At 39.3% G+C, this 25,676-nt stretch overlaps 1 protein-coding gene across 1 annotated transcript in view; it reads left to right on the top strand.

The window, feature by feature from the left end:
• The window catches only part of LOC127426169 (rho guanine nucleotide exchange factor 10-like protein), a 211,383-nt gene that overhangs the window by 137,441 nt on the left and 48,266 nt on the right, over positions 1 to 25,676 (top strand). The window lies entirely within an intron of this gene.

Here is a 25,676-nt window from a genome sequence, read left to right on the forward strand (position 1 = left end):
GGCGGAGTCATGGGAGATGGACCCAGGGAAGGCGGAGCCGTGGAAGGCTCGAGGGACAGAGCCATGGAAGGCGGAGCCATGGGAGGCTTGAGGGACAGAGTCAAGGTAGTCGGAGCCTTGGGAGGCTCGGGGCTGAGAGCCGTGGAAGGATCAGGGCTGAGAGCCATGGAAGAGAGTACAGGCCTAGACTGGGGATTGACCTCCACGGTCGAGAGCTCGGGTGGAGACTGGGGAATGACCTCCATGGTCATGAGCATGGGCAGAGATTGGGGAACGACCTCCGTGGTCGTGAGCATGGGCAGAGACTGGGGAGGAGGAGTCCACTTCCTTCTCTTCCGGCCAGTAGGGAGCATAGATACGGGAACGGTCGAGGCTACAGGCATTGGCTCTGGGATTGTCAAGAATACAGGCACTGGCTCTGGGACGGTCGAGTCTACAGGCACTGGGACGGTCGAGGCTACAGACACTGGGATGGTCGAGGCTACAGGCACTGGCACTGGCAAGTTAACCATGGCAGGCTTGGGCACTGGCTCATTAACCGTGGCAGGCTTGGGCACTGGCTGTTGCCTGGGGTTACTGCCATAATTCACCTAATATGGGGGAAATGCAACCTCCGTGGTCGCTACCGCTGACTGCGGCAGGGAATCGACCACCGGAACCAGGAGAGGATGAGCCCCCCAAAGAAATTATTTAGGGGAATAGAATGGAGAGGAGTTACCATGGAGATAGGGGGCGTGGAAGGCGCGGAGACAGAGGCCGTGGAAGGCGTGGAGACAGGGGCTGTGGAAGGTGTGGGGTGAGGAGTAGAGGAAGGCTGGAGGATGTTCACTGTAGGAGGAGATTCCAAGTCATCATCCTCCAAAGCCACAGTGAATGGTGAGCCGCAAAGCTGTAGGGCCACCTCCACATAGTCAGAGATCGTCTAGTGAGGACCCGACGGAGGCATCAGCTCCTTCAATGCACTATTCAGGCCAGCCCTGAAGAAACTCACCTAGTATATGCCTATTCATAATAATAGCCATAATAAAAATAATCCTAATTATTATTACTATGAGTAGGCCTATTATTAGTAGTATTGTGTTATTATTATTTCATTATATTATTTTTTTTCCTTACCAGACGAAGCTGAATATGTAGGCTCATGAACTGTAGAATATGTTGTTAAATGAGGCACGAGGTGTCAAGCAATTGTGAAATGTCAAGCACAAATTTTGCAGCAAACATTAAATACAAACATTAAATGAAATTTGAATAAATCAAAATAGCCTACATATAGGTTAAAGTTCCATAAATATATCAGGGATTTTACACTCGAGGCTGATTTGTGCACAAATATTTTAACATAATGTGGAGTACACAGTTATTTAGTTAAATAACATGTACAGAATTAGCAAAATAGTGGGAAAATAATAATAATAGTCTAATAATAATAATAATGTTGCGTTTACATTTTCAAATTTAGTACAGTTTAAAGGGAGGGGAAAAAAGATTGCGCATGTTTCAGTTTCTTTGTATCACATGAGCAGGAATATTCTGAATAGATGTACACTTTATGGAGCATTTAAAGTTTTTTGGATAAAGTCTTGACCAGACACTTACCTTAATCAGTGATGTGAAAATAAATGTGGTCAACTTTTAGAGGTGAGTAGACGAGCTCCGCTGTGAAATCTTCATTTCAGGTCAGAAATGTCGCGCTCAGGTTGGTTTATAAATGAATACATGGAAATCATTACATGTGAATCATGTGATACATTAATATAGACATTTTAAAGAGTGGGAAATGTAGCCTGTATGATGTAGTGTCTTAGTTAATGTTACACTTGACAAGCTCCAGACACGCACAATTAACCGAGACCGCAAACTGAGTCGAGACCGTGCCCATCCGATCTGAAATCACACCATGCGCATTTTCATTCATAAGTTTTACACTTTAGTAGGCTACTAAAATTGACTTCACAGACTCATAATTTCTTTGTAATTTTGGATATGTTTATTTAAAACGTTGCTTTATCCTTGTGTTTCTTGGATAATCAGTCAAACAAATATTGTTTCTATTATTTGGATGAATACGTTAGACGTTTTAAAATCATTATTAGTGCCTTTCCTAATAAGGTATTCAGCTTCAGGCACATCCCTGCTTTAAACCCTCTAAAAAAATTGGCCCCATTCACTTCCATTGTAAGTGCCTCACTTTAAACTCCATTTTTCCTTTTTTTTTAAGGAAAGGAGGGACGAGTCGAAATGATTTTTTGTTGTAATCAACATTATGCCACAAATGCTGTCAGTTGAGCTTAACTTGTATTGAACCAGGAATATACCTTTAATATCAGTAAATTTACATCTGTTTCCCAACTCTAAATCAATGATTTACTGTAGAGTGGGCATTCCAATCGGTCAAAATATGCAATATTGTTGGTTATTGTACTTATCTATGCAATAAAATAATAATATTGCCATTATTATTATTTGTTTTTGTCCTTATATTTTTATATCATAGCTATAGTTTTATATTTGGTGCTACCAAATCATGTGCCACCATCTGTAGAACTTAGTGGCATGGGTGCTACCCCTCTCAAATGTTCTGTATGTACTGGTCTGCTAGTGTACTCTTGCTTGATAGCGAGCCGTATCTAGTCTGCTAAGATGATGACATTTCTTGTGATAGTACATGTGTGGATGGAGTCTATTTACAGCACTGTATGAAGACGGACTGATATATGACGCCAGTGACTTGAAGCTGTTACAACAGGAAGCGTTAAAAAAAGAGAAAACTCACATCTTATGCTGATACAGCTGATGCATGAGACTGAGACAGACAGCACATGAAATATAGATCTGAAAATGTCTTGGAGAAAGGTGCCCTTCCCCTTACATGGCAGCTCTCTTTTGATTCTAGTTTTTTATCCTTTGTGTTTTTGTCAGCGTGGATTTTTTTCCCCACGTAAAATCACACCTTCTGCAAACTTCTCTGTGCTTATATGAGGATTGCCTCCCACCCCCCCACTCCCAGAAGTGTCTGTATTTGAAAAGCCCCACCTGATCTGCGGCTAAATCTTTAAGGCTTCATTTAGGCTTTGCTTTATTAATTGCTGATAGCTTAACCTCTTGTACTCTGCCCCTTCATCACCAAGGATCAGTGTAATTAATTAAGAGCCCTTTTGTTTAGTCTTTTATCATAGCCAGCCTTATATTACTTGGCTGTAATCCTCACTTGTTTATCCATTGAGTTCAAGCGGGGCAAAGGCCCTCAACACATTCCGATTATGCTGGACAGAAAGTGTAAATCTGATTTCATTCTCTCTGTCAAGATCACAGAGGACCTGTCACCAGTGTTAATATAAACTTGGCCTGTCGGTCAGGGCTGCAAATCGCTGAGATCAGCGGAAACTCCCGGAGTACGGTTGGAGCTTGTCATTGTCCATTGCACTTTAGTGACAGCACACAAGTGAAAAATGTCAAAATCTCCTGTTCTGAGGACTATGTCTTGAGTTGAACATTGCAGCTATCAAAAGTGTCATGTGAGGGGAGAATTCACCAAGAATATACTGCGCCCACTGAAAGCTCTGGCTTTGTGTGTCCAACTCACTAAAGAATTCATGCAAATCAGGTAATAGTGGAAACACGACAAAATTTGTGCCTTCGGCGATTTGCATTGTTAAGCAGTTTCTTAACGTCATCATTTTCCAAATTATACAGTGATGGAAGGCATTTTCGAAATGCTCCGTTTTCTGTTTTCAAGCCAAAACACATTAGTGAAGGACGTGACAGTGGCCTCAACAGTTAAAGGTAGGGGTGTAACAGTTTATCGTGGCACGATGCATCGATTCAAAAGTGTGATGATGCGCATCGTGGAGATAGGACGTTTTTAAAATAAAATAAGTACAATTGTTTTAGCGTCTGTTCTATCCAATACACACAACGTCCTACACCTACGTAATGCGGGCATACAAATGGAAAACGCTTCATTGGACACAGGGAGCTCTAAATACGATTGCACACTAGCAGCCACATGTGTTGTACGATAAGTTCAGCTAAAACTGAAAGTGAGACCTGTCCAACAGCGGGAGAGAAACGCACCTTTTTAGCACGAGGAATCGAATGCCCGTTTGAAGCGTGAGAGTGATCAGCTCTGACAGCGCGAGAAAAAAATGTAGTTTACAGAGGTTTAATGAGAGTGCCACATGAATCTACTATATATAATGCTGAATATTATGTATAATAATGCTATTGACAATCCCCTAATGTCAAATGTCATGTCTAATTTGATTTCATCAGTAAAGTATTATTATTTAACCGGATAAGCATGCACTTCCATTAAATATATATTTTTGAAAATAATATTTAGATGTAATCAGAGACAATACTATTTTAGAAAAAGACAATTTTAATTTAAAATATATTGTTATTCAGTGACCATGTGTAAGCAGCATATGTATCTAACAGTAATTCTGTAGTTTCAGTAAGCAGAATTATTAGTTAATATTTCTTTTGGTGTCACCATTGCCCTGTCCTGGGCTGTTTTTAGTCCCAGTACATCTCTGATGGATCATGTAGCACTTTTAAGAACAGTACTTTAGCTCAGTTTATAAGTAAACAAACTGTTTTGCATATGTCTATGAAGTAATAATACTACTACTAATAATAAAAAATAAAAAAATAAAAAAACATTTCAATCTGAACTTTTCTTGATTCAGGCTTAGTTTAAAGAATCATGAAATTAAACAAACCTTGAGTTCAGTTTCGTGAACCGAACCGAATCGTGAGATGAGTGAACAGTTACACCCCTAGTTAAAGCAGTGAGCACATATTTCTGTTTCATACGTCATTTAACTATACCCAGTTACTGGGAGCGCTTTCTTTGTTCTTAAACATTTTGTTTAGAGTCTAGAGCTGTCACAGAGACCGGTGAGATATCTCAGGACACTTATTTCATTAATATCTTTCAGGGAGTAGGAACATTTTTTGCATATCTTTCCATGAACAAAATCACTTACAGCACCTTTAATATATACTAATATGAACTAACAATGAAAACAGATTTAATGTATTAATTAATGTATTGTTCACCGTTAGTTCATGCTAACTATTGTATTTACAGTTCTAATGTTTACGTATACAACCTTATTATAAAGTGTTATGAATGTTTCCCTTACTACCTTGAGAGTGTCGTCATCTAGAATTGAAGGCAAGAAATCCTTATCAAGTTATTATTATCATGGTACCCTTGCCGTAAGCTCCAAGACTGGCTGGTTATACATTTCTTTGAGCAGCTCAGAGTTTTTCATTGTACCACAGTAGGCAGCCAACAGCTCACTAGCACGATGACATATTTGTTTTGGGCTTGCCTCAGGGTTGTGACCAGGATTTACCACATTATGCTATGTGAATAGCCCATTGCAGCAAGGCTAACCACAGCATCCACACGGAGATCTTGTTCTATGAGAGGCCAATTCGGTAATACGCCCGGATGCCTTTCTGGCTTTGTGCTCGCCCATTTGTTTCCCCATCACTCACGAGAGCCATATTAAATTGTAATGATATCTCAGGTGAACTCTAACCTGTATGTGATATCAGAAGTCCATGTTGTAAATAGAGGACTGAGGTCTTATGAGGAGATTAAGAAAAGCAGTGTGGAAAGTGCCATCAAAAAAGCCTTTTATTCAGAGCCTTGGTAAATAACTTCAAAATGGTCTCCCGTATATGACGAATATTACACTAGAAAAGGCCCCTTTCATCTTGTTAATTCTCTGTTGAAGAATAACAGGAATCTATACTAGCAGTCCTGCTCACTCTTCCATTTGTCAGATTTCCTGTTTTGCAGCAAGCACCATCAAGGCGAGGTTTATTCGGCAGTAGAGGGCACTGTGGCTCTGTTTGTCTTGTGTTGGTGCCATTGCAGCAGAGCCTCAGAGCGAGGTCATCTACAAAGGGGCTGATCTGTAGCTTTGACAGTTACGTGCTAATTATTGGAAATCATCAGTGCTCCAGCAGAGCCTTTAAACCAAGCAGTCACTGTCTTGTCCTCCACCCACTTTCCCTGCTCCCTATGTTTTTATCGAGAGAACCAAGGGCAGGGACTAAAATAAGCACAAGGGGCAAAGCTTAGTGCAAACAAAATGTGCTAATTTAAACGTCAACGCTTCCTGTGATGTACTTTCAGAGGAGCATAGGAACAATATGAGAGTAATAGTTTAGTGTAGAAAAAGGGCTCCAGATTGCGACATCATTGACGACAGCCGGGAACACTTTGTGCACGTTCATATGCGGTTTCATCAGGTACTGTTTCATCTTGTGAGTTATTGAATTACATATTTAGAACCTGCGCAAGCGTGTTTACGCCACTTCGCTTGCTGCACGCAACAACAAATGCAGTGCAAGCCATAAAGTCCGATTTGTCTCAAACAAAGTGGTCGACTAATCGTCTTACAACTCACTAGACGATTAGTGGGGCCGACTACTAAAATTAATATTTTTAGTGGTGGTGGTTTTAATGGGAGATCCATCTTCTTAGAGAGCGTTTTTGCATGATGATCGCTTGCTGTGCTTAACAATGAAAAACAGTCAACACAGTAAAACCCTCTGCAAGAACTTTCGTCTTTTTAATGCTTCAGGTTTAGTCTTTTCATGTGCTGCTGATGCAGCCATCAAAACGGCAAATCAACAATACATTTCAAGACGTTAAATGTTCAAGAATCCTCTGCTGTAAGTAATATTACCGTATTTGTGAGGTGTTGTGGTGAGATTAAAGTCTTTTAGCTGATTCTGTCTGACACTCCTTAAATAAATAGTTGCAGTAAAAAGGTTTAAACTGCTTGATGTTGTGAGCTAGATGTGTACCCGCAATATTATAATTGATTTGTCCTGGAAAATATTTTAGTTTAATAGAACTGTTTGACTGTGTTGCTAACAAGGTTTTTGTTACATGTACAAAAACATGGTAATGATCGGGACTCGGAATAGGAGTCAAATACACAAATTTGTGTCATTTTGTCACTGCTGCCGGCTGTACATTGTGAAACAATGTCAATGGTTAACTGTCATAAACAAATCCCTGTTTCTCTGCTCATCTGCTGTCATCTCTGCTTTCTCTTTAAAGATTGATATAGTACAAAATAGGTTTTTTTTTTTAAATGTTAAAGATTTTTTTTCTAACATTGCTGTTATGTTAACCACAAAAAAAAAAACATTTGATGGTGGGACCACTGTTTTTTTTTTTTTTTTTTTTTTCTTCAGTAATTTACACCCCGAGTTGGTAGCGTAGCGATTCGGCCTTCACACCTCAAGATGTCAACTAATGTTCAATAATTCTATGATCGGAGTCTGTTTATACCGCACTTACCACATGTAGTATGCAGAAAACAAGGACTGAATCATGGAATCTAGTCATAAATATGGCATTCGCTATAAAATGCAGAATGTCATGGAATACGACATATTTGGACAAAAATTGATGTTTGAATGTGCAATTAATCCAATTAAAATTGCGATATGTCCTAGTTTAAACTGCAAAGTAATTCAGTTAAATAAAATGAATGTTTAAAGCCAGCTGCTTATACACTGAAAACACCTCATCATGATAATCACGCATGCTCTTGTGTGTGTGAGGTGACAGAGAGCAGAACACTCTGAAGTGCACAGTATTTATTATGTATTTATTTAATTCAATCACAGCTTTATTCTGTCATTCTGCGTTCAGGATTCATATAAGCTGTTTTGTGCTTCTCTGAATTAGAGTTTTTCTTACTTCTCTTACTTTGATAGTTTTGTGCAATAAGATGTTTGTGATGAGGAGGAGGGCATGGCCAGGCCGTAATGATGGACGCCTGGCCAAGCCCTCCTCCTCGTCACAATGTTATAATTATTTAGCCTATTTATTTATTGAATATCCTTTAGTCACTGTGTTGAATTGCTGCACTTGGAGTCCGGATATCCATCTAAAAGGCGTCTGATCAGAGTCACGTAAACATAAATGAGCCTAATTACATTAATTATCCTTTACACCGTCTAGTTGACTAGTCTTTCAAACAACCAACCGACTAGTCGATTATGAAAAGTGGTAGTTTTGCACATCCCTAAATTGAACTGGGATTTTTTAATGAATCAGCCAAAAAGATTCACTTTCTTAGCGAATCATACACTGAATCAGTCGTTAGTGAGTTTTCAACTCCCCAGATTACCGGAATACTGGACATTTATAACATATGATCTCTGATAATCTAATTTTGTTATACAGAACTGTTCACTTTGTAGTGTTTATATTGGAATGCATTGTAAATGATTTTAAGAGTACATATTTTGTTTCCCTTATCTGTTTGACACCGTTTCCACCTGGTATTAAGATGCATTTCGGGTGATCCGATCACATGTAGTCAGCCCTAAATACAGGTCTAAACGGGGTCTAAAGCGTTTTGTGATCAGATCGCAAAAAACACATATGAATGTGGTCAAAAACGCATGTGAACATATCGAATTTTAGGTGTAAACACTAGTCCGTCCTGTATGCGTCCCGGCAGCAGTGAAGCACCACCCCTCACCTGTCAATCAACAGCTGCGCTAAAAGTATGAGCGGCTTAAAAAAGGAAATAACCACAAAATCGGAATAAATAAAAAACTGATAAATACACAATCACGAGAGCTTCACGTATCACGCATTTAAGCAACCAGGAGTAAACAGTGATGTGTTTCACCTGACCAGTATTGGGTGTAATGCATTACAAAGTAATAAATTACTGTAATTAAATTACTTTTTTATTGAAAAAGTAAAGTAAGGAATTACTCTTAATTTTTCTGTAATTTAATTACAGTTACTTCTGATGTAATTGTGTTAAATATTGTATAGATTATAGAACAATTCTATGTAAAACAATAGTGAATTTAAAATCGAATTTAATGTCTAACATTAAAATATATGTTTGATTTTATATGATTTATTTGAAAGAATAAAAAAAAACAGTTTCATATCTGTCCTTGTATTTTTCATCTGGTCAAGGTTGATAAGGGTTTTAGAAAGTAATTAGTAATAAGTAATGCAATTACTTTTCAGACAGAGTAATTAGTACAGTAATCTAATTACACTGTAGAAGATGTAATTAGTGGTTAGGAATGAATTACTTTTTTAGAGTAACTTACCCAAAACAGCACCTGACCACATGTGATTGGATCACCTGAGATGCATCGTAATACCAGGCGGAAATGGGGTCTTTGTGGGAGACCCTGGGAGTGCAGACCTTTCAAAATAAGAGTCCCTGTGGTATTTTGGACTTGTTTATAATTAAAAGTCCTGGAAAAATTTAAAATATCTGGGAATTATTGGTATTTTGGTAACACAATAAACTGCATCTGAGATTTCATTACATTTGGAATCATGTAGCTTCTGTGTGTGGGGTGCCCCATCACAGAAAGGAAAGACCAAGAACATTTTAACACATTATTTATATAATATTGATTTTTAAAACAATTGGCCGATTAATCGGTTATCAGCTGTCTTTCTTTTCTCCTGCTTTCGATTTAATTCTGAACACCCATAAAATTCTAGGAATTCTGTCATTTGGTAATAATAAAAAAATAAAAATACAAAAAAAATAAAAAACTTTTTCTGGAGTCCTGCTCATTCTAGGTCATGATCTGCTGTTTTTGTAAATTTTCATCAGTCTTCTATAGCTGATCAAGTGGAAACGTTGCAAATTAAGCACCTCTTTCAAAGCCACAGTCGCACATCAACATTAAATCACTTTGCATGCCTGCTGTTGTTTAAACGTGTTCTCTGCTGGGAGCTGAAGCAACCTGGATCAGTGTCTCCTGCTTAAACATGGTTCATTAGCATTCTACTGCTATTAATGTGGTACGTCCTCCAACTTTCCTATCCCCTAAGGCTGATTAGGTGAATGCACTGGAATTTAAATTGAAGCAAGGAGGGGTTGGTTATCTGACATTACCTCTCCCTTGTTGGAACCTGATTAGTAGCTGTTTCTTGTAATTATTATGAGTATTTTGAGAATTTTAGATGGCTTTTCTGAGGGCACAGCTGGGTGTTTAAAAGTGGAGCTTAAAGCCTGGGATACGTTGCTTGAGCCAGTGTGGCAGCTTGGTGACTGCCTGCAATACCCCACCACTCGGCACAGTAGGGATTTAAGGACCTTTTGTTCTGTGCCCTCTGTCATCTGATCAAGGGGATTAAAGAGACCCTCCCGTCACACCCCTCTGTGTGCTCACTTCCAACCCTGTTCCGTCGCAATTGCGTCCTGCAATTAGATCCCGGGGACTGGCAGAGATTCTGGCAGCTGGCTCACTATGTTCTCTGTGCGCACATTTCGCATGGTTAGAGATTCGGTTCCAGACGTGCATTAGACAACTCTTGACTTCCACTCCTTTTTCCAAACCCATTATTTGCAGGACAGTCCATCGCTTTCATCTCAACGATGCTGAAATTATTGCACTGTCACAGAAGTTGTGCCAGTGGGGATGAAGAGACGTGTTGGATTCTTATTGCATTAGCTGGATGCACCACAAAGCACGTGAAGTGACTGAGCTGGGCATAAAGGGAAAATATCAGTTCCTGCATGAATATTAATGCTGCTTAGTGATGTACTGGCAATGTTAGATGGTGCTCTGGCACACCGATATCCTAAATGACTTGTCACACCATGCTGTCCAGAGCTGATGCTGTCATCAGTTGTTATGGGAAACAAAAGAGTTAAATAGATCATATACAAAAGATAGACCACAATCCAGCCCATAAACCCAACACCAAGTAAATGGAAGGCTAAAATTGAGAGGAAAAGTTATACTTCTGCTCACATTATTTTAAATATTATATGCATAACCGATAGCACAGCAGGTGGTTGACACTTTGATCTTCGTTTATCATGCGCCTGAAATTCAAATGATTGGATTTCGTCCAGCTCATGCAATCATAACACTTGCATCTTACTTCAGCTTTGATGCCGTCATCCATCTGCATTAGAGTCACCAAGGGCTATTGAAAAACAACTAAAAAACAGGGGCATGTCATTGGGCTATTTATACTCATTTAGGCACATTGGTGCTAAACTGTCACAACCTCTCTAGTGCTTAGTCCTTACGCCCTGTCACTGGTCCTTTCCCTACATGTATTGAATTCCTATAGGCTAATCCACTCCTATTTCCCTCTTCCTAATCCTGCGATGTAGCAGAATGCTAAACACAATCATGTCAGCCTTGCATTATTCTCTGGGTTTCTCTTGTCCACACCATGAGGATTAGAGAGTAGGTAATGTTACCGCATGAGACCTGGAACAACACTGATCTAGCCCATGTCACACAAATAAAAATGCAGATTGCTTCTAGGGCTGTGATCTGGTTAGCATTGGCGGAGGTTGTTAGCGTGCTATCTCAGGTCTCCGTGCCTCACTTCCTCTACCCTGAGGCTAAGATTGAAGACATGGTACAGAGGCCTCTGAAGCCTGGCAATTATCAGTTAATAACCAGCAGAAGAGTTCTATTAGCGTTTGTTAGCGTGTGGGAGCCGGGTGCGACACTGTTGTCAGGAGGATTTGAGAATTATTTAATTGGAACGAAGCTTTGCTTTAGTGACTCAGACTATACTTTTCCCTCTTTTGGCTATGCTTCATTTTAACCAAGCTTTGTGGATTAAATTTCCAGAGCTTATTTAATGTAAATAGTGTTGTAGAGTCCCAGCTCAGCCTCATGTTTGTAATGCATGTGAATAGAGTGGGGGAAGGTGGTTGTACTATTTACTATTGTAGAGTCATCACTGGTTTGTCTGACATTTTTTTTAATTTCTTTGTTTGAAATATAGTTGTTTGAAATCTGGAAAATTAAATAAAGTTTATTTATCATTTGATTTTATAATGATGTTAGCTTGACAAAGCCAACAGACACTTACACAATATATTTTCTATTTGCAATTAAAATAACAATATAAAATTAAAATGAAATCATTATAATCATCATAATTAAATAGTATACTTTTTGGCTCACTGGCCACTGTGGCATGTAGTGTTCCAAAGTCACTAGCCACTCAGCATTTTAACTAGCCAAAATCCCCCACAAAAAGTGATAAAGGTAACAGGAGACTGTAACTGCATGCATTTCTTTGGGCATTTTGTTTGAACAAGAATGATATGAGTTTAGCAGGACACAGGCCTAGCAATTTAAGTAATCTCCTAGAATATCTGAAGGCAAACATGACCAGTTAGAATAGTAGTAGGACAGAACAGGAGGAAAACTTTGTCAATAATTTGTCCACTTGTTCAGATTTTAACCCTTTTAACTTTTCTAAATTGTACATGCCTTCATGAAAGTTTGCCATTGTTCTTCCATTTTTTAACAGTGACATTTGTAACAATAAAGGCCATAACCACAGTTTCCTTTCTTAGGAATCTGAGCTGCGTATTCGCTATGGGACACCATCTGAGTGTCACGTGGTCTGAAGCCCATATACAATCATGTCAGTTTATTGGCTAATGCCGCTTAAGCGACGGCCCTAGGGAGCTACATCGTGGGCTCCATAAAGGTGCTCGCTTTCACACCATTGAGTCTCATGGGGCTCATGATTATGGCTTCCGCTGTCATTCCCCTGGGCATTTTGCTTGTGAGAACTTTTCAGTGCTACAAAGGGACTTCAACCACTGACGCATGTGTTCTGTCTCTTTAAAGTGACGCGTGGGTGCTACCAAACTCTGTTACCATGGAAACAGACCCACCTTCTTATGTTGGGCATTCCATTGGGATCACCGCATGGTGATAATGACAGACGCCTCCTCCACGGGTTTGGGGCGCTGTATACAACAGTTGTCCAGCCAATGGGGTTTGGACAGGCCAGCGGCAATATTGGCACATAAACTGTCTGGAGATGTTCACAATGACCTACATCAATCGCCAGGGAGGATTGTGCTCTCATGCCATGCTGAGGCTGGCACGTCACATTCATCTGTGGGCATGGGACAGTGTTCTGTCTCTACAAGCCGTACATGTTCCGGGCCGGTTGAATTTGGGGGCGGATCTCCTGTCCAGACAGGGCTTGGTGCCCGGAGAGTGGACATTACACCCTTAGATTATGGAACAAATCTGGAGAAGGTTCGGCAGAGTGGAAGTGGACCTGTTTGCTTCAAGCGAAATGTCACACTGTCCCCTCTGGTTTTCCCTCTCTCCCCTGGCACCGCTGGGCATCGAAGCATTGGTGCATTAGTGGCTGACGGTGCGTCTTTACATGTTTCTACTGATCAGTCTGTTGGAGGGGGCAGCATATGCCACCCACGGCCGGATTTGTGGGTTTGGGTTTGGCCCCTCAACAGGGTGCTCTTTTGAATGATGGGTTATCCCCTGCTGTGGTTGATACCATTCTAAATGCTAGAGCTCCATCAACTAGGAGACATTATACATTCAGCTTGCATATTTTTGCTGCTTGGTGTACAGCACGAGGTGAAAATTCAGTTCACTCCATGTCGGTACAGTGCTGGAATTTTTGCAGGAGCGTCTCGGGGCCTGGGTTGCCCCGGTAATGCTTAAAGTCTATGTTGCTGCTATAGCGGCTGAGCATGCGCTTATCAGTGGAGTCTCTGTCAGGAGATATTCTCTTGTCTTTCGTCTTATGCACGGAGTATGCAGGCTTAGACTTTTTCGTCCTGTCCGTGTTCCTTTATGGGATTTATCTGTTGTTTTAAAGGCGCTCTCGGGTGCTCCGTTCGAGCCCTTGGCAACAGGCACTGATAAGATTTTGACTCATAAAACGGCCCTGCTAGTGGCATTGGCATAGTTTAGAAGACTTGGTCATTGCATGCCATGTCGATCAATCCCTTATGTATGGATTTTGTGCCAGGGTGTTCAAGGGGTTAAGATTTCATTTGGGCTATTTACCCAGGGTTATTCCAACAGCAATTCGCTCACAGACTATTAATTTTCAGGCCTTCTATCCTCCCCACGTTGAGTTGGAGAAGTATGAAAGGTTGCATATGCTTTGCCCAGTTTGGGCTCTGCGAGTTTATGTTGACCGTACTAGCAGGTGGCATAATTCAGAACAGTTGTTTGTGTACTTTGGTGGCTGCAACAGGTGTCCAAGCAAAGAGTGTCTCATTGGTTTATTGATGCAATTTCAAGTGCTTACGAAGTGTGTGGTTTACCTTCGCCTTCCGGTATTCAAGCCCATTCTACGAGGAGCATGGCATCCTCATGGGCTTTGGCTAGAGGTGTGTCCTTGGAGGACATTTGTATGGCGGCAATATGGTCCTCTCTGCATACATTTATTAGATTTTATAATCTAGACGAGGGTTTGACTCCTGCTTCCTAGATTTTCTCTGTTGGAACACGAGTAAACTCATAATTCCTTCTTTTTATTCATACACTTTAGCTCGCTTGTGCACCGCTATATGCTTGCCACACAGGCTTAGACAATTGGCAGCTACTGTTTGCATGGCGTGTATGTATATTGTTCTCATAACGAATACACAGCTTGAGTTACTAAGAAAGGGAACGTCTCGGATTCGTGGAACATAACCCTGGTTCCCTGAGTGGGAACGAGATGCTGCATAGCTGGCCATACTCTCTAGCAGCTGCATAGGCTTGTGCCTTCCTGCAAAAGATGGCGTGAAAGCGAGCACCTTTATGGAGCCCATGATGTAGTTCCCTAGGTGTGTCGCTTAAGCGCCATCAGCCAATAAATTGGCATGATTTTATAAGGGCTTCAGACCACGTGACACTCAAACGATGAGTAGGAGTGTCTCGTTCCCACTCAGGGAACCAGGGTTACGTTTCACGTAACTGAGACGTTCAGACCATGAATTACTCAATAATACTGTGGTTAGGCTAAGGTAGATAGTCTTTTTAAAAAAAGAAACTATTGTATTTGTTATGAAAAATGAATAGCCTAAACACATTAAAAAACCTTTAACTGCAACTTTCACAATTAATAATTCAATGGAGTCACCATTTACTTTCATTGCACCTTTTTCCATAAATGAAAAAAAAAAAAAAAACATGAATCTTTTTTTTTCCATTCATAGAAGAAAGAAAGTCCTAAAGGTTTGGATCAAATGTGAGTGAATGATGAGAGAAGAATTAGGCTATTAATAATAATATAAGTTTTATAGATTTGACCTAATCGATTTAATTTGCCTCTATACCAGTTTGTGTTACTGAAGTAAAAACATTTTAGTTTGGGTGATGTGAATTTTAAAAACCTTTTAATCGATGTCGATGCATGGCACACTGTAGTCTCTTTACCTCATCATTGCTCTTTATAATGTAGGGGCTGTCTAGCAGTTTGAGAGGTTTGACTTCCTTCATACAGAGCTTTTTACTAGAACGTTCTCTGTTGAATTCAAATGGGTCACATAAGTTTTGTGGTCACTACTGGCTGCCGTGATATTGAGTGAAACCCTACTGAATCACGTGAGTCTCGCACTTCGCTGAGCTCTGTCTCTGGTGCACACTGATGTGCGCAGTGGCAGTTTGTGCAAAGCCATGCTTTTAATCCTCCTTAAACATAAACATAGAATCACACATAAACGTTAGATGGTGATATTGGACAGTGGTGGCATTGTATCAATGATAATGATGATGCCTGTGATCTACATATTGAATACAGTCAGAAGTTAAAGAATGGTGCCAATTAGTCTACACGCTAACTGCAATACATGCCAGAATAAAAATGTTCAGTGTTTTGTTTTGTTTTTTAATCTGAGGTGTATCCTGTCAGATTTTGTTGAATGTAAACCAAGACATAATTCAGTGCATCTGTTCTAATTGTATTTGCTTGATGAGAAAATAAGCCTTTTTATTTTTCTGTATTTTCTTTAGCAGATAAAGGACTCACCTGATTTGATTAAAAATAATAAGTTATTTTACGCTTGAACATATTCTGTTTTCTTATTAAGGAGGCAGTTTTTGCTGTTTTTTTTAATGTTTTTTTTTCTTCTTCTTGTATATAAGAATAGCTACATTACTCATATAATTATTTATACATGTTGTTTGCATCCTGTCGGCAGAATTAAAAGTTTTCGAGATCATATTGCTTTTCTCTTAACTTTATTCACATGTGACCTTGAGGTAATCCAAAGATAATTAACAGTAATCTGATTACATTCATTTACTATTGTGGTAATTGGTTAAATTGGTTAATTGGTAAAAGGCTACTGATTATTTTTTTTATTAAGCAATCAGTATTTGTAACAGATTATATTTTAAAAGTAACCCTCCCAACCCTGCTCAACTTGTATACCATTCATCACATCTAATATGCATTGAATAAAGCACAGGTAGATAAGTGATTTCATTTCTGTTACAGAACATCAGCTCAAAGCATAAACACTCCAATTGAACTGCTCTGAGGATTCTGACATTTGTAATTCAAACCCCCTCAAGCCAGATTACTTACTTGAGTTTATTGGGTGGATTGGGTGGTTTATTCTATTATTCTGCATATTAGTCTTGCTATTGGTTAAAACCACATTGGTTAACCACCATTTTTAAATGTATACTAGTGCCCCTGTGTGAGAGAAATAGTAAATGTGTTATCATAAAGACAAAATAAATAACTAGTAAGTAGTGCAGGTTTGGAATGTCATGAGGGTGAGTAAATAATGACATGCGGCTACATAATCATACAGTCTGCAGAAAGGATAGACTTGCTCGGAAATTAATATGGGTTTCCTCCAGACGAATTCATGGCCTATGGAAAGCATACTCGCCACCTGGAGCTGGCATATGGCTCGTCACCCAAAAGGGTGGAGAGGATGCCATATAGAAAGCTAGGTCAAAGGGGCCAGCAGCTGTGTGGCCGCCCTCTTCCTTCATCAACAAATCTCTATTTAATTAGCTCACTTACTGCCTTTCCCCACTCGAGGAACCAAACATTAGTCTATCAATTCTCTCCTCTGTTTGCATTGGGATATCCATTGTTGCACCTGTATCTGAGACTTAAGGCATCATGATGCTAATCAAATGGCCTCTCAAAGGGGCAGTGGTGGCTCAGTGGTTACTGATCAGAAGGTCAGGGGTTCAAGCCCCAGCACCATCAAGATGCCACTGTTGGGCCCTTGAGCAAGGCCCTTGACCCTATCTGCTCCAGGGGTGCCATATCATGGCTGACCCTGCACTCTGACCACAGCTTAGCTGGGATATGTGAATAAAAGAATTTCACTGTATATGTGCAAATGTATAATGTGTGATAAATAAATATAATTATTATAAATGTTAGCATGAGTTTTTGATTTTAAGTTGAATCTTAATATTAGTGCTTTCAATCAATTAAAATTTGTGATCGAATTAATTACATGGTATTACCATGGTATACATGGTAATCAATTAATCGCATACATAAATATTTGCTGAGAAAGCAGCTCAGACAACAATAATTCAATATATAACGATTAAATAATTATAAATAGTTATATATATATATATATATATATATAATAAACATGAAATTGTTCTTTTAATTCTTTCAAATAAATCATATAAAATTGAATTAATTATTCATGAACTGACCAAAGAATTTAAGGGGGCAGCGTTAAATTAGAAAAAAAATATTTTAACATTAGATGTTAAATTTCGATTTTAAATTCACTATTGTTTTATATAGAATTGTTCTATAGTCTATTCAGTATTCAAGTAACTGTAATTAAATTACTGAAAAATTCAGAGTAATCCTTTAATTTATTAATTTTTTTCAATGGAAAAGTAATTTACAGTAATTAATTACTTAGTAATGCATTACACCCAACACTGGCCTGTGGCCACTGCAGCCTCAGTTTCCTGTTCTAAGCTGACAGTAGTGGTACCCGGAGGGGTCATCTGCTGCTGTAGCCCATCCGCCTCAATGTTCGACATGTTGTGCATTCTGAAATGCTTTTCTGCATATTACTGTTGTAACGTGAGTTTATTTTGGTTAATGTCACCTTCCTGTCAGCTTGAACCAGTCTGGCCATTCTCCTCTGACCTCTGTCATTAAAAGCCGTTTTTGCCCACAGAACTTCCGCTCACTGGATGTTTTTTTTTTTTTTTTTTTAAACTCTAGAGACTGTTGTGCATGAAAATCCCAGAAGATCAGCAGTTACAGAAATATATATATATATATATATAAACCGATCAGCCACAACATTAATAACACCTGCCTAATATTGTGTATCTCCCCCTCGTGCCACCAAAACAGCGCTAACCCGCATCTCAGAATAGCATTCTGAGATTATATTCTTCACACCACAATTGTACAGAGCGGTTATCTGAGTTACCATAGACTTTGTCAGTTCGAACCAGTCTGGCCATTCTCTGTTGACCTCTCTCATCAACAAGGCATTTCCATCAGCAGAACTGCCGCTCACTGGATGTTTTTGTGTTTTTGGCACAATTCTGAGTAAATTCTAGAGACTGTTGTGTGTGAAAATCCCAGGAGATCAGCAGTTACAGAAATACTCAAACCAGCCCATCTGGTACCAACAATCATCCATGCAATTATCTAATAAGCCAATCATTTGGTAGCAGTGCAGTGCATAATATCATGCAGATACAGGTCAGGAGCTTCAGTTAATGTTCACATCAACCATCAGAATGGGGATAAAATGTGATCTCAGTGATTTGGACCGTGGCATGATTGTTGGTGCCAGACAGGCTGGTTTGAGTATTTCGGTAACTGCTGATCTCCTGGGATTTTCACGCACAACAGTCTCTAGAATTTACTCCGAAAGGTGCCAAAAAACATCCAGTGAGTGGCAGTTCTGTGGATGGAAATGCCTTGTTGATGAGGGAGGTCAACGGAGAATGGCCAGACTGGTTCGAACTGACAAAGTCTACGGTAACTCAGATAACCGCTCTGTACAATTGTGGTGTGAAGAATATCATCTCAGAATGCTATTCTGAGATGCAGGTTAGCACTGTTTTTGTGGCACGAGGGGGAGCTACACAATATTAGGCAGGTGTTATTAATGTTGTGGCTGATTGGTTTATATATATATATATATATATATATATATATATATATAAATCGTTAAATCGGTAGCCCTGCTTAATATGTAATATATATATTATATTACTTATTACTTAATATATCTAATGAAGTGCACGTATGGACTACTTTGTATGCTTTTTGGTGCATGAAAAAGAGCTGTGTGGATATTCTTGGTTAATTTATTTCTAGAACACCATATGCATTTGATCTCACCCATACTGTATAAGCAAGCATAGATGTGTTATGGTCTTAGGTGTAAAAATAGCCCTTCACTCTGACAGTTTATAGATTTAAGTACAACAGGTCACAAGGAACATATGAAATTCCATACATTAAAACAAGCATTCAGGACTGCCCAGATTAGGAGTCAGTCTCCAGAAACAGTGCAGTATATTAATACTGCATTCGGACAAGAGTCTTGTGGGGTGCCTTTTGAGGATCCAGAAAAATATATTCCTGGGGAATCATGTAACATGTGGATTTAGACTCTGGGGGCCGTGGTTGAAGCAGAAATTCAGGCGAATGCACTTGCTATTCATCAGAGAATGGTCAAAGACAAAGCAATCTCTACCTGTGAAGATTGCCTGTGCTCATCATTGAGCAACAGTGTTCTCAAGTGACTCGGAAAGCCACAGTCTGTCCCTTCCCTCCACCAGCTGAGCTCTGCTGCCCGCAGGCTGCCATATGTGGCTGCCATGACTGACATTTAATTACAAATTAGACATTTTCTGTCACTGTAGATGGAAGAATGGTAGAAAAATAAGGGATAAATGATAAAAATGGGGATTGTAAGGAAACTTGATGTGCCCAATGAGCTTGAATAACCGAGAATGGACAAGAAAGATGTTTGGAGAAGAAGAGTACACTTTGAAAGAATAATGGAAATGGGGAAATGTTTGCAGGAAGCGATTGATGCCCGGTTTTCACTGAGGGCAACATGAAAGATATTGAGTCCTTATAAATTGAGATGTGCATTCTGCTATCTCTCCCAGCCTTCATTCTCACTTGGAACGTAAACATTTCTAAACAGAGGCTGTTTGTAGTCTGTTAACATGGCATTGTATTATGCCACAATATGGTCTCCATAAATATGCCACCCACCAATTTGAACTGAGCCATATTGCTTCATTGTAATCAGGATGACATTCTCTTTCTCTCAGTCTCCATTAATATACATGCATATAGAATATTTAGAAGGAAAAGCTTACAGTATTTCCAAATAGCTTTCATGCATTTTATCCAAGGTTATTAATATAACAACATGTAGTTAAAGAAACACATTAAGAACAGAGTTTTGTAATAAGAGATGCTTGTTAACAAAAATAGCATTGTTTTTGTTTTATTTTTATTTTGTATAAAAATAATGTATGGTTGTTACTTCAGCGTCGGGCAGTTTCATGTCCCTGGGGTTGATCTTTATTAAAACTAACATATTTATTTTATTTTATTTTATTTTATTTTATTATTTATTTTTTGTTATATCAGAATCAGAAACAGAATGAGCTTTATTGCCAAGTATGCTTACTCACACAAGGAATTTGTTATGGTGACAGAAGCTTCCAGTGCAAGAGAATGCAACGTGTATATATATATATATATATATAGATATAGATATAGATATAGATACAAACATATATACATATAGTAACATAATAATAATAATAATAATAATAATAATAATAATAATAATAATAATAAAACAATAAGATATAACAGATATTTTAAAATAGAAATATACAATAATGCAATAATGTTGTTAGAATATTTTATACACAGATATACAGTTATGTGCAGGTGATGTAATGTATTGAAGAAGAGGTAGGATATGTTAAAGAATATAAATGAAATATGGATATAAGTAGGAATGGATGGATTGAATATTGCACATGGTTGTATTGACCAAAGGAAAGTATTTGGGGGCAGTTTTAACTGTTCATGAGGTGGATGGCCTGAGGAAAAAAAAAAAAAAACTGCTCCTGTGCCTGGCTGTTCTGATGATTAGTGGTCTGTAGCACTGGCCAGAGGGCAACAGTTTGAAAAGGAAGTGCGCTGGGTGAATGGGGTCAAGAGTGATTTTACCAGCCCTTTTTGTTACCCTGGATGTGTACATTTCTAGCAGGGTGGGTAGGGGAGTGTCAATAATCCTCTCAGCAGTCCGAACTATCCTTTGAAATCTTCTGATGTCTGACTTGGTAACTGAACCAAAACAGACAGTTATAGAAGTGCAGAGGATAGACTCAATGACTTAAGGTGACCATATTCTGGTTTTCCAAAAAGAGGACACCTTTTTTTTTTTCAAGGGGGGGGAATAATAGGATTCAAAACAGTGTTAGTATGTATGCAAACTTTAAATACAGTGAAAAAGACACTCTATTAGCATAGCATAAATATATATAAATAAATAATAAATTCCAACATCCTTTTGAATGTCCATGTACTAAAATAAAAGATTTGATGCCATGAGTGTACCTTCATTTACTATTACTATTATTTTGAATGGCCATGGAAAATGAAACAAGGTGATAACAATTTTACCTGGTCACAAAAAGTAGTCCGTTAATTTACCTGATGAACTTTCACCTTTTGCTGAACCTTTATGCTTTGCAGAGCTAATGTGTGCTTCTAAATCACTTGCACCTTTATTAGCAGCTGACACATAAGTGCCAGCTTTACATGTCATACATTCTGCTTCCCACGGATCTCAATCTGGACGAAAGCATGGGAATTTTTTGTGCAAATCTTCTGTAAATTTGCACTTTTGTTTGGGCATTGTTTCCACTCAGCTGTCATTTGCTGCTACTGTCAAGCAATTGTTTGATTCCGAACACAACAGTGCTTCGCGCATTCGCAGAGAGATTGACAGGCAGGAATTTGGCCAATAGTTGCTGCAAGCCCCTTATAATTTCCCAACTGGTGTGCGAGAAGGCGGGACTTACAAAGAGGGGTTAATGCAATGCAAATATGTGTGCACACACAATGAAGTATTAGACCAGATGCACATCATAATGCAACTAAAGCCGAATCCCAGACATTTTCGCAAATTTAGAAATCCCGGCCGGATGCTTTTTTAAGGTCCGAAAAAGAGGACATGTCCGGGAAAAAGAGGACGTATGGTCATCCTAAATGCCTGCTGAGTAGAACTGTATCAGCAGCACCCGAGGCCTCAACTGGCGAAGGAAGTACAACCTCTGTTGGGCCTTTTTCAAAATTGAGTCTATGTGGGTCTCCCACTTCAGGTCCTGTGAGATGGTAGTGCCCAGGAACCTTAATGACTCTCCTGCTGCCACAGTGCTGTTCAGAATGTTGAACGGGGTTAATGTTGGGGTGTTCCTCCTAAAGTCCACTATCATCTCCACTGTTTTAAGCGTGTTCAGCTCCAGGTTGTTTTGATTGCACCAGATGACCAGCTGTTCAACCTCCCTTCTGTATGCAGACTCATCGTCATCTTGGATGAGGCAAATGACTGTAGTGTCGTACGCAAACTTCAGGAGCTTGACAGAGGGGTCCTTGGCGGTGCAGTCATTTGTGAAGAGGGAGAAGAGTAGTGGGGAGAGCACACATCCTTGGGGGGCAGCAGTGCTGATTGTACATGTGCTGGAGGTGAATTTCCCTATTCTCACTAGCTGCTGCCTGTCTGTCAGAAAGCTGGTGATCCACTGACAGATACAGCCGGGAACAGAGTGCTGGGTTAATTTAGTCCATAGGAGAGCGGGGTTGATGATGTTAAAAGCCGAACTGAAGTCAACAAATAGTATCCTTGCATAAGTCACTGATCTGTCTAGGTGTTGAAGTATGTAATGCAGTTCCATATTGACAGCATTATCCACAGACCTGTTTTTTTTATAAGCAAATTGAAGGGGATCCAGAAAGGGTTCAGTGATGTCCTTCAGGTGGACCAACACCAGTCTCTCAAATGACTTCATGACCATAGACTTCAGAGCGACAGGTCTGTAGTCATTAAGTCCTTTGATCTTTGGTGTCTTTGGGACGGGGATGATTGTGGAGCATTTGAAGCAGCAGGGAACTTTACACTGCTCTAGTGATATGTTGAAGAACTGTGTGAAGATGGGAGCCAGCTGGTCAGCACAGAATTTTAGACAAGTGGGTGAAACACCATCTGGGCCCTGTGCTTTTCTTGTCTTCTGTTTCCGGAAGACCCGGCAGACATCATCTTTACAGATCTTAAGTGCATGTAAGATCTAGTAGCAGGAGAGGGGAGTGGTGGCAGGAGGTGTAAATGTGTGTGTGCTGTGAAGGTCAGAGCAGGTGTGGGTTGTGTGACTGGGCTTTTCAAATCTACAGTGGAGTGGTGGTGGCATAGTGGACTAAAGCATTGAACTGGTAAGCAGAAGGTTGTTGGTTCAATCCCCACAGCCACCACCATTGTGTCCTTCCGCACTTAACTCCAGGTTGCTCCAGGGGGATTGTCCTTGTAATAAGGGCACTGTAAGTCACTTTGGATAAAAGCGTCTGCCAAATGCATAAATGTAAATGTACAGTAAAACACATTCAAGTTGTTAGCCAGTTGTTTATTCCCTACAGTGTTGGGGGATGGTGTCTTGTTGTTGGTAGTAAGAAGTCTTTCAGGCCTCTCCACACTGATGCAGGCTTGTTAGCTGAAAACAGTTTTTTCTGCTTTTCAGAATAGCTTCTTTTAGCCACTTTAATCTCCTTTGTCAGTCTGTATTTGGCTTGATTGTACAAGATTTTATCCCCACTCCTGTAAGCATCCTTTTCGGCCTGACGAAGCTACCTGAGTTTGGCTGTAAACCATGGTTTGTCGTTGTTTTATGTTAAATAAGTCCTAGAAGGAATGCACATGTCCTCACAGACTCTGATATATGATGTCACAGTATCTGTGAGCTTGTCCAGGTATGTGGCTGCAGCTTCACAAATACTCCAATCAGTGCAGTCAATGAAGGCTTTTAGTTCCAGCTCTGCTTCATTGGTCCATCTTTTTACAATATTTACTACTGGTTTAGCTGATTTTAGTTTCTGCCTGTTGGTCAGAAGAAGATGAACCAGATAGTGATCAGAGAGTCCTAAAGCTGCACGTGGGACAGAGCGATATGCATCCTTTATTGTTGCGTAGCAATGATCCAAGTGTATTTCTGTCTCTGGTGGGGCATGTAATGTGCTGTCTGTATTTGGGCAGTTCACGTGTGAGATTTGACTTGTTAAAATCTCCAAGAATAATAATAACTGAGTCTGGGTGTTGTTGTTCCATGTCTGTGATCTGATCAGCCAGCTGTTGCAGCACTGCGTTCACGCGCGCATGTGGAAAAATATAGACACTCACAAGAACACAAGCGGAAAACTCCCGCGGCAAGGCTTACAGTTTATGAAGAGCACCTCTAAATTAGGAGAGCACATCATCTTCAGCATTGTTACATCTGTACACCAACATTCGTTGACGTCAAAACACTGTTCACCGCCTCTCGTTTTCCCCATTAACTCTGCGGTGCAATCCGCTCTGAACAGCTGGAAGCCCAGCAGATGTAATGCACTGTCCAGAATGGTTTCACTCAGCCAGGTTTCCGTGAAGCACAATGCAGCAGAATGTTTCCTTATTTTTGTGGGTGAGGATAAATAATTTTGTTAGGAAGAGAGCAGAGGTTTGCTAGATGGATGCTTGGCAGCGCAGTTCGAAAGCCATGCTGTCGAAGCTTGACCACCGCGCTGGTTCGCTTTCCACATTTGCGTCTTTTAGTGCGCTTGTATAGCACCGCAGCTCCTTCAACTAAAATGCCAACAGAACATCTGAATAATCAATAACCGGTAAAAGATTGTCTGTCGTGTGCTGCCCAATATTCAGCAGATTGTCTCTGGTAAAACTGATCAGAAATAATTACTAAACACAGGACAAACAAATAAAAAGAGCAAAAGAACTGGAGAGCTCTATAGCAAATTCATTCCAAATGAAGGGCACATTAAAAGTAAGTTGGAAGCGTTTTAGCAGGCCTTCATCATTTACTTTTCGTACTTTTCAAATGCCTTTTATGTACAGATTTTACTGTAGCCTTGTACAGACTTTCAGTAGTAAACTATGAAAATCCATTTAAAAAATGCAGAATAATATAATAAATAAAAAAAATTAAAAAAATAAAATAAAACATATAAAGAAAACATTATAAAATAGTTATTACATGTTTAAAAATATGATGATTTTAACAAAGAGTGAAAAAAACAAACCATTTAAAAATGTTATATGTGTGAAGCATTTCAATACATTAAAAAAAAATTACAGTTGCATAATTTCTACCACACCTAACAATTTTGCCCCTAATTAAGTTTTTCAAATGTTAGTGTACTTGTTATCCAAGTTGACAAAAGTGTGAGTGGAGAGCATGCTTGATATGAAAATGAAACACGTGATGTTTGAAGAAAACATACAAATCAAGGTAATTATCACTTGTGAGCAGAATATTTTTATTAGATGTCATTTCCAAATAAGCCAAATTATGCAAAAAGTGTAAAAATATTATGTAATTGTGTGCATTTATGTTAGCTATGAGATTAGCCTTAGACATTTTTTTTTTCAAATGCGTTAAAAATGTAATTTTCATCAGTGTCATTTCCACCACATAATTTTATTAATCGCAATTCAGACTTTGAGATGTGCTGGAAATTACATCATGGATTTTTAGAAAAATATGACAAAAATTACATAAATCTCATGTAATGCATGTACATACACTGCTGGACATTGCTAGTAGATAAATTAAATAAACTTTTT

The sequence above is a fragment of the Myxocyprinus asiaticus genome, chromosome 35 (genome assembly GCF_019703515.2).
Source record: "Myxocyprinus asiaticus isolate MX2 ecotype Aquarium Trade chromosome 35, UBuf_Myxa_2, whole genome shotgun sequence".
Lineage (NCBI taxonomy): Eukaryota > Metazoa > Chordata > Actinopteri > Cypriniformes > Catostomidae > Myxocyprinus > Myxocyprinus asiaticus.